This window comes from Arachis duranensis, chromosome 7 (assembly GCF_000817695.3).
Source record: "Arachis duranensis cultivar V14167 chromosome 7, aradu.V14167.gnm2.J7QH, whole genome shotgun sequence".
Taxonomy (NCBI): Eukaryota; Viridiplantae; Streptophyta; class Magnoliopsida; order Fabales; family Fabaceae; genus Arachis; species Arachis duranensis.
In genome coordinates, this window is record NC_029778.3 from 15071313 (window position 1) to 15081912 (window position 10600).

A 10600-nucleotide genomic window follows, 5' to 3' on the forward strand; every position below is an offset into this window, starting at 1 on the left:
GGAACAATTTATAAGTTACTTTGCAATCAATTATTCTTTTCCAATCTATTTTTACTAATTATGTAAAATATTTATGTTATTATTAATGAATATCTGTTTTTATTTTTTTGTCGACATGATCCTATTTCTAATACTTCAGAACTATATTTCTTTATAGTCTTGCATGTATGATAGAGCTAATAAATTATGATAACTCTAAGAAGTTAAGTATAAATGAATCGAACTGTAAAACTTTATATTGTTAAAATTCTTGAATGCGTTTTTTAATAGAATTAATTTTTGTTTTGGTTAAATTGTTAGTGCTATCAGTGTGTTATGTGTTGCATTGGGAGAGAATATTACAATGCTGCACTATTGCATATTGGTGATTTTAGTAGCTTTTAGTTGTAATATACAGAACACACTTATGGCACTAACAATTTAACCAAAACAAAAATTAATTCCATTAAGAAACGCATTCAAGAGTTTTAACAATATAAAGTTCTAAAGTCCGAATGATAAATAAAGCGACAAAAATAACCAGAAAAACAACACAGCCATCATTATCAGAATTCAGAGCCTCCCACCAGCGCTGCTAGCAAAATTAGCAGAAAAGGTGGCTGACTGAGTTCTTTACAGTGATTTGAAATATTTGGATAGAACGTAATGTTAGGATCTTCAATAATAAGGAAGCAGGTGTTGAGTTTGTAATAAGGAGGACGTACTTGAGCTACAAAGAATGGACCAATAATGATCTTTTTGATTGTTGATGGCAATACCAAAGATGATAGGAATTTTAAGTATTTCTATGTAGTATTTGTTGTTTAGTTTGTTTACTCCACTTTACTGTGTTAAGCTTTATTTGTTTAAAAAAAAAAAGAATTATGATTTTATGTTAGAAGAGAATATCCTTTTTGTTAAAGTTAAGATAGATTAATCTTGGTGCAGTAAGAATAAGAATGAGGCTAGTTATTACTTTATTTATTTATTTTTGGAAAACTAGAATACAGTAATTATTTTTGGGTAAAATTCAGGTTCAATTAATTTCGTAATTTTGTACAAAATTGATAATCGACACTTTAAGTGATTTGTTATTCATGTATGAACATGACCAATCATGTTAAGTTGTTTTTATGAAGGGTTGTCTACTTGCAAAGTTGATAATTGAGATTTGAAAATTCAGTCAAATACATCAAATTATATCCTCTTTTCACAAGTGACTACATAAACATAAACTATATCATCTTTTCCTTGCTTGCATGGTTTAAACTTAAAAACACAAAGATGAATACAGGGGATTAGTTTCACGAATTAACACGTCTCTTTTAGCCGATACCATAATAGACCAAGAATGTTTGTTTTAACCAAAAAAATAAAGGATATGTTTGCATTGGGATGACAAATTGCTATTTGCACAATTCATTCAGCTGCATAAACAAAACATAATCAACGAAGACTATACATGATACGCTATACGGTAATTCCTGAAATATCCCCTGTTTTCTTGATAAAAGTTCTCCCCAAGGGTGAAATTGGGCTTCAATGGGATTGAGGCCCAAAAGGAGTCCTAACCCTCCATTGTTCTATTTCAATGGTTTTATGTTCACAAATCCAAATTGGAGCTTGAAGGTCCAGCAAAAATTGTAGGAGTTTGCGCACATTATGGCATGTATTAATGCCCAAGAATTTTTAAATGTAACAAATATATGATTAATTTGTTGATAATATAATTTTGGGAAAGTATGAGGAGCCAATGAAATATTTATACAATGTGTACAATGGAGGTTTATGAAGTATTAGAGATATAATTATTAATGTTATATTTTTCCATCAGCTGAATTTTTTGGGATGAGTGGTATCATGCATGATATTAAAGCGTTAGATTTGAAAGGTCAAGAGTTCGATCCTTGGTAAACTCAAAAATTAAACTAATTTTTGATCCTATAATTTTTTACTAATAGTTTAAGCATGCTTGAACCTCTTCATAATATGAAGGTGGTGTACTTTAAGACAAGAGCATATGTAAGTTCTAATTAATGAACAATTTAAATTCAGAAATTACGTAAAATCTTCATCTGACTGTATGAGATAAATTATAGTCTTATTGACACTACTGTTTTAGTATTATGTATTATATTTACAAAAAATAAAACAAGATCAATGGATATTTACCAGCATGAGGATAAATTGAATAAACCAATAGCTACTATACATATATAGTCAATAAGTGAAAAAATAACACAGTAGTCAATTGAATAAACCAATCTCCCTCAATATGTTGCATTGAATATCTTTGAAGTACATGACAGAATAGTTGGGTTAAAGTACCCAATGGTCTTGGATAAATTTAATATGAAAACTTGAAAAATAAGATTGCGTGCACCCCGTATATATGTATACATGAACGTAACTTGGGGCAGGTTAGACAGGTAGAAAGTATGAAAGAATTTGCAAGATCCGTCACATTCCATAAAAACATTACACTATACACAGACCAACATGAATTCAAATTCAATAATATAACGTACTCTCATGGACCTAGAAGCAACCTTAAAGTGCAGTTAATTTTGTAGTCTAAGTTATCTACTATACATAAATTTCATTTTATTTTACTTTTGATTAATTGTTTGAGAAACTAATCTACGGGTCATGTGAAACGGTGGATATATTGGAACCTGGAAAATATTTTGGTGATTATATAGTCACAGTGTTTAATAGTGGCAGCATTGAAGGAATTTTCACAGGAAAGTGCAACCTTGATTCTACATATACGGTTCACTTAATAAATTATATTCAAACATTAACGTTATTATATTATATGATTAGTAACCAATTTTACATTATTAGTCGAGTAGTTAGTTCATTTGTGTAAATAAATATCTGAAATTTAAATTTTGTTTTGTTATAGAACAACTTACTAAGAATTAACTCGTCATAATTAGATATCTTAAACCCTAAAATATTTTGTTTCTATCATTTTAAAATATTTTTTTATAATGAAATTTGAGTTTAATTTTAATGCACTAATAGTATAAATCGTTTTATCCAGTTGTACAATTACATCCTTTTTTTGAATAATTATTCTTGCGGTCAATGTGAAAGATATTTATTTTTACTAATATGACATTACATAATTAGATATATGTTTAAAATTATTTTACGCTGATAGTATATTAAAATTAAATTTATAGAATTATATTAACAAATTTAAATATCCTAAAATAATGCATTACCTTCTAGAGTTATCCCATCCAAATTAAACACAACCTTAGTACAAAGCAGCAAAATATATTGAAAAAACTTGAATGGGTGTATTAATACATTGCAGAGAAGTGTGTATAGTTGGCACATGAATGCATGAGTAGTAGAATTGAAATGCATATACACTTTCTCTCACCGGTCATCACCATAATTTTTAGAGGCTAATATATAGGCATGCAACTTAATGCTTCCCATGCATCTCAATGAGAGGAGATTGAGAATTTAATTCAAAGTTTCATCAATAGGGTATTATAATTTATGGTTTCAATCTGCGGCTAAAAAAATTGGATATAGAAGTAAAACGAGTGTTATCCCTTAATGTGATAATTTTGGGTGTTTTTAAAAATTATAGGAGGTATACAAATCTAATTCTGATTTATGTTTAAAAAATTTTAAAAATTTGGGATACGCAAATCGGACCTACTGATTGTGTACTCCAAATTTTTTTAATCTTTCAAATATAAATTGATGGATTCGATTTCTGTATTTCTTAAATATCGGATAATTTAATTTATACTCCGTAAATTAAATTATCTCATATTTTAAAAAAATATCATAATAAATTATAATTTACAAAAATATCATTGTTAATCCAATATTAAAAATAAAAATGTGTCAATCTGTTTGGTCTGTGTAAAAAATAAGTTTAGGATGATTAAAATTTCTTTCTTTCTTCTTAAAAAAATAATAATTATTTTTATGTTATTATAGCCCATAGTTTCATTTGAACTCTTTGTGGTAGAATTAATTTTGCTTTTGACTATCTTAGGAATAGGCCAGGTGACTGTTGAGGGCCTAAATTCTTAATAACAAATTAATGATAATATTTCAAGTTTTATACAAAATAATTTTCGCCATGACAGCATGGTATGTATGATATTATATATGTTCATGTTAATACCAAAAAAATGTTTCCATTAAAAATACGTGGTAAATTGATTTAAAATATTATTTATTTGTTAACATCAATCTTTAGTTAATATTTAAATTTTGTATCCAAATCTAAATGTATAAATAAATTAGGTAAATAATTTTAAATATTTAATTTTTAATATTAAAAAATCTAAAAATATTTGTTTTAAATTAAAGTGTAAACAATTAATTAGGGAGTCAATTTTTTAAGTTAATAAAAATATCAATCAATTTGGCCATGTATTCTTTAATTTACCTTTTTGTATTTCTATTTGTCTTGATGCTAATTCTATCAGCATTTAATTTTCAAAAATTATTGTCTTTTAGTTTATTTTTCATTAATTAAATTTTAAAGTCCGTTGTTAATAAAAAAAATCAATCCATTTGATGAAATTATTTTTAATCTTAAATCCTAAATTTTAATCATAAATTATAAATCCTCCAAAAAATAAAATTTAAAATATAATTTTATAATAATAGTGGCTAATTAAAAGTTAATTTCATGTTATTCAAACGAATTCTCATGTCACCAAAAAAAAACGAATTCTCAATGTTGCTCGTGAGTTGTGACTTTAATTTGTATGGTACTATATGAATGTTAATTAATTATACTAATGAATAAATCAGGCAACCACTTCTGTTAATTAACTAAGAGTGACTTCTTTCAAAGTTCCATCTACTAAATTGTTCATTCTAATTAATTATTTTCATTAACAAAGGCATATAAGGGTAGATAATTTTCAATGTCTTACATAAATTAAACTCCTTTATGTGGCAAGATGAAGAATAATTCTCTATGGTGATGTTACAATACTCTTTTATTGTTTACAATTTTGAAACTTTTTTATATGTTAACACAATATTTTAGAAGGTATTATATTAATGAAATTTTTAATGTATATCGATAAAATTATTAAGTAATTAATGTATTATTTTTGTAAAACTACAAACAAATATTTATATTTAAACTATAAATACTTAACTAATAACTACATATTTTTAAATATTTATTATACTATAATAAATATTAAAAAATATAATAAAATAATTACTTATTAATATTTTTTATCGAACTCGTTAATACTTTTATTATACTTTTAACATATACAATATTTTATTCTTCTATTTTATACCATATTTTTATTATACTATAAAAATTATTAATAAGTACAATAAAATATATTAGTAAGTACTATAAAAAAATATTATTGAGTAATTATTTTATTATACTGATTAATATTTTTTATAGTAACATTTAAATATGGTATAAAAAGGAGGAGTAAAAATAAATATGGTATAAAATGGATGAATAAATATGGTATAGTAATATTTTTTATTTGTTTTGAAAATTAAAAAATTATTTTAATTCATTTAGATAATTTTTCCATTATAGTAGTATTTTATAATTAAATTTAAATTTTGAATGTTTAACATTAGTAAATAAAATTGATTATGAAAATTACAAAATTTAAATCCAAAAAATTATTTTTAAAAGAGACATCTTGAAATGTATATTAATTTTAGTAGATGGATGTTTGACAATATTTTTCAAAAGGAAAAAATGAAAAATTATTATTCTACGTTCTAAAATAAAATTTATTTTTATTTTAAAATTTTAATACATTAATAGTTTAATATATCTAAATGTATAAGTCTCATATTTTTTAATATGTAAATGTATAAGTCTTATATTTCTCAGAAATACTGTTAATAGAATGTTTATACATATGGATATCTAAAAAATAATTGATACATAAAAAAAATATTGTTTAAATTTATCTCATAAAATTTGTCTTATATACTACTTTTTTTTCATCTATAGCATCATGATTTTAAAAATTAATTATATTATAACATACTATTTAATTAGGATATATATAAATATATATTAGGAATAAAATTAATATTTTTTAAAGTGTTATTTTAAATTAAGTTGTCAAAAAGATATTTTGAAAAAAAAGAGATATTAAAAACAAATTTAGATGCGTTGAGATATTGCATAATTTTTTTAATATTTTATTAGAGATGTTTATTTTAGGTTATTAGTTGAATGTAAGTTTATATTTTGATAGTTAAAACTAAATTTAAAGATAATTTTAAGTAAGTAGTCATAAATCAAGGAGTAGAATAGTGTTACATTATCGTCAGATTCGTAATTAGAGTTGTTGCTTCTAATGTTTAATTCATAAAGTTAGGGTGTAATCATATTGGCTTGGGTTGTGTTTGGAAGAAATTGAAAACTGACCTGGTTAAATTTGATCATTTTGAAATAAATCAGATAAATATGTTTTTGTGACTAAATCTGGACCGATCATATCAGTTTGCATTGATTTGAATACCGAATTAGAATTAGATTTCTAAAAAACAAAAAAAGAAAAGAAAAAATTTGCAATGAAGAAAAATAAGAATAAGCCAATCCTATTACATCCTAACTTCATCGATTAAACATTAGAAACAACAAGTCTAGTTACGAATCTAACGATAATGTAACACTATTTTGCTCTTTGATTTGTAACTACTTATTTAAAATTATTTTTGAATTTAGTTTTAACTATAAAAATTTAAAATTACATTCAACTAATAACCTAAAATAAACATCTCTAATAAAATTTAAAAATCAATTATGCAGTATCTCAATGTATCTAAATTTGTTTTTAATATCTCTTTTTCTTTTGAAGTATCTTTTAACAAATTAATTTGAAATAATACTTTAAAAAATATTAATTTTCTTCCTTATATATATCCTAATTAAATGGTATGTTATAATATAGTTAATTTTTAAAATTATGATGCTTTAAATGAAAAAAAAAGTAATATATAAGACAAATTTTATGAGATAAATTATAATATTAAATAAATAAAAATAAAAATTATTAATTAATTAAAATTTATAAACAAATTTAATAATTTTAATAACTTATATATCAATACAACATGTTAAATTTTTAATAGTAAATCATAAAAAAAATTCAATAATAATTATAATTTTCATTTTATTGAAAATATATTTTAGAAGTTATAATTAATGTGTTTGTAATTTTACCCAAAAAAATATTAATTACTTAATGATTTTATCAATGTACATTAAAAACTACATTAATAAAATATTCTCTCAAATATTACACCCATGTATATTATAATATTAATAATATAAAGAAATTTCAAAACTCTAAATTAGAGGGAATATAGAATCGTCTCCATTCTCATTTACCAACTTTACAAAAGGAAAGAGACGAAAACAAATATATGATGTCTTGTAATACTTTATCAGTTTTGATATACAGTTATTCAAGCTTAGCTTTGTCTTTACTCATCATTTCAAGCATCAGCAATGCAATTCTTTTCTCTTATTTGAATTGCTTTCTCAATAGATGATATAAAAAATTTTTGGTAACTATATTTTTTACCTATATTATCAAATAAAGGTCATTTGAATTGAGAGTTTGGCACAGTCCAATATTTTTTATTGTAGACAAAATTTTTTTTCTTTTAATGTTCATCTATCTTAGATGCAAGATTTACATTTTATTATTTTTCATTATATGCTAATTTATATATTTTTTATATTATTTTTTCAATTTAATTTTTATAATAATAGTATGTAATTTATGTGAAAAAAAAATATCAATCAAACGGATTTTAGCATATATTTTTTTACTAGATGTTAATATGAATTATAAAAATAAGAAGATATGAAGCACATATCTGTCTTATTCCAAAAGTACTGCATACTAAATCTATGAAGCACGTCCGCCCTATAAGCTTAAGCACTATTTTTTATAAAATAATTTCTAAAATTCTGTTTCATAGACTACAAACTGTGATGAACAAAATTATACGTGATTCCCAGAGTGCTTTCATCAAAGGCAGGTTGATTAGTGATAACATATTGATTGCTCATGAATATATGCATTTTCTGAAAAATAAGAATTATAAAGATTATGATATGGCATTGAAGCTAGATATGAGCAAGGCCTATGATCGGGTTGAATAGAGCTTTGTGTGGAATATAATGCAGAAATTGGATTTTTTGTGAAAACTGGATGGTTTGGATAAAGGAACTTATGACAACAGTTTCCTATTTTGTTACTGTGAAAGGTCAACCTCATGGTTTTTTCAAGCCATGTAGAGGGTTACGATAAGGTGACCGTCTATTCCCCTATCTATTCCTATTTTGTGCAGAGGGACTCTCCCATCTGCTCCACAGAGGAGAACAGAGACTGGAAATATCCGGGTTGAGACTCAATCAGAGGTGTCCTAGAATCAACCATTTATTTTTTGCAGATGATTCAATACTTTTCAGCAAAGCAAGTGAGGAAAAATGCCAAAACTTGCTTCAAATTTTACAGGTTTATGAGAAAATAAGTGGGCAAAAGGTTAATCTTGATAAGTCGTCCGTCTTTTTTCAGCAAGAATACACCAGTTCACATCCGCGACTAGTTAGCTTAAATTCTTTTGGTACCACACGTTGGAAATCAGAACAAATATCTAGGCCTCCCAACAGTGGTTCAGAGATCCAAGAAGGCCACTTTCAACTTCATTAAAGATAGGGTGATTCAGAAACTGAGTCATTGGAAACGAGCTCTGTTATCTACTAGTGGTAGAGAAGTGTTAATTAAGGTTGTGGCCACGGCAATTCTTATTTATACTCTAAGTTGTTTCAAACTACCAGAAACTCTCCTTGAAGAAATTCAAAGAGCCATCCTACAATTATGGTAGGGCCAAAAGGAGTCTGAGCAGAGAATGCAGTGGATTAGGTGGATAATTACTTGCAGACCAAAGAATCAAGGAGGACTCAATTTCAAAGACCTTAAAGCCTTTAATCTGGCAATGTTAGAAAAACAAGGCTGGCGGCTACTCACCAGGCCTAACTCTCTTATCAGTAAAGTTTACCAGAGTAAGTATTATTGACATTCTAGTTTCCTAAGAGCAGAAATAGGTACAAATCCCTCCTGGAATTGGCGTAGATTAATGGAAGGAAGGAAAATCTTAGAGAAAGGAATTCTCTGGGAAGTGGGCAGAGGTCTATCTATTCGAATTAGGGAGGATTCATGGGTCAGAGACTATGTAGCCATCACTCCTACTCTCTCACAACATACAGATGAAAGACCATAGAGGGTCTTAGACCTAATCCTACCTAACAAGTCATGGAATCAACCACTAATTCAATCAATCTTCAGCCCAAAAATTACTACAGCGATCCTCAACACACAGATACATAGAACAGAAGATAGAGTTACCTGGATGAAAGGAAAAGGAGATAGATTTACTGTGAACTCAGCATACATGATAAGTTTCTAATTTTTTCACCCACCTTTGGAATACCTGCCAGAACATTGCCAACACAAAGTATTATGGTCTAGTTTGTTCAAAATAAATTGACTTCCAAAAATTATGAACTACCTTTGGAAGATAATGCATGGGGATTACCTGTTCTTCAGAAGCTCCAATCCCAAATTCAATAAATGAACCCAATTTGTCGGCAGTACAACCAAGTTGAGGAATCAACTTTTCATTATTTCTGGGAGTGCACATAATCGAAGGATGTTTGGCACGCAGCAAATTTGTCCACACCAGACCAACAAGAAGAATCCTGAAAATGGTGGATGAGACTGGAAAATGAGTTGAGAAGAAATGAAGCAACTAAAGAAAGAAGAGAACTCGCAGCAAACATTACTTGGCAGATTTGGAAAGCCCGTAACGTCTTCATCTTTGAAGGCCATCAAATCCCTCCATATGAAGTCTTGGCAGCAGCTCAAAAGGCTATGGAAGACCGTAGAAGAAGATGAAAGCCTCACTTTCCTTTTTCTTTTCTTACAATAAGTTATGTATTAGAATATTGGTGGATCCATCTTCTATCCTTACCTGTAGTCCATTTTGGACCATTCATTTTCATTAATGAAAATTAAATCCTATGGTTGAAAAAAAAAGGCCAAATATTTGACCCGTAAATGTAGAGTTATTGGGGAGAGAAGTAAGGAGAGAAAGAGCAGAGATAGAAGAGAGAAAAAAGTGTTACCATTTTCAATACCATAATAATTCTGAAGTAATAGACTATAATAATGTAAGATTACAAAATCTTCTCAGACTTTACTTTTGTGATTCTTGCACCTTTATTCACAACAGCAGCAGACCTGCAGCTACACTATAAATATTTTTTTCATGGCCAATCAGATTTCACCAAACCTCAAGGGTACTAGTACTACTCTCATCTTTGACCATTCAAAATTATTAATATAAAATTTCTTATGGTTACAAGTAATAAAGAGAAGTTCATCACAGAACATATTTTACTGTCAAACAAACAAATAAAAGAAAAATCTTTTTCGTACTTATCAAGTATCAAACAATGACGAATTCAAAAAATTTTATTAATGAGGACAAAACATATAACACATGATAATAATTTTATAATTATATTTTATTATTATAAAAAATAATTAATCTT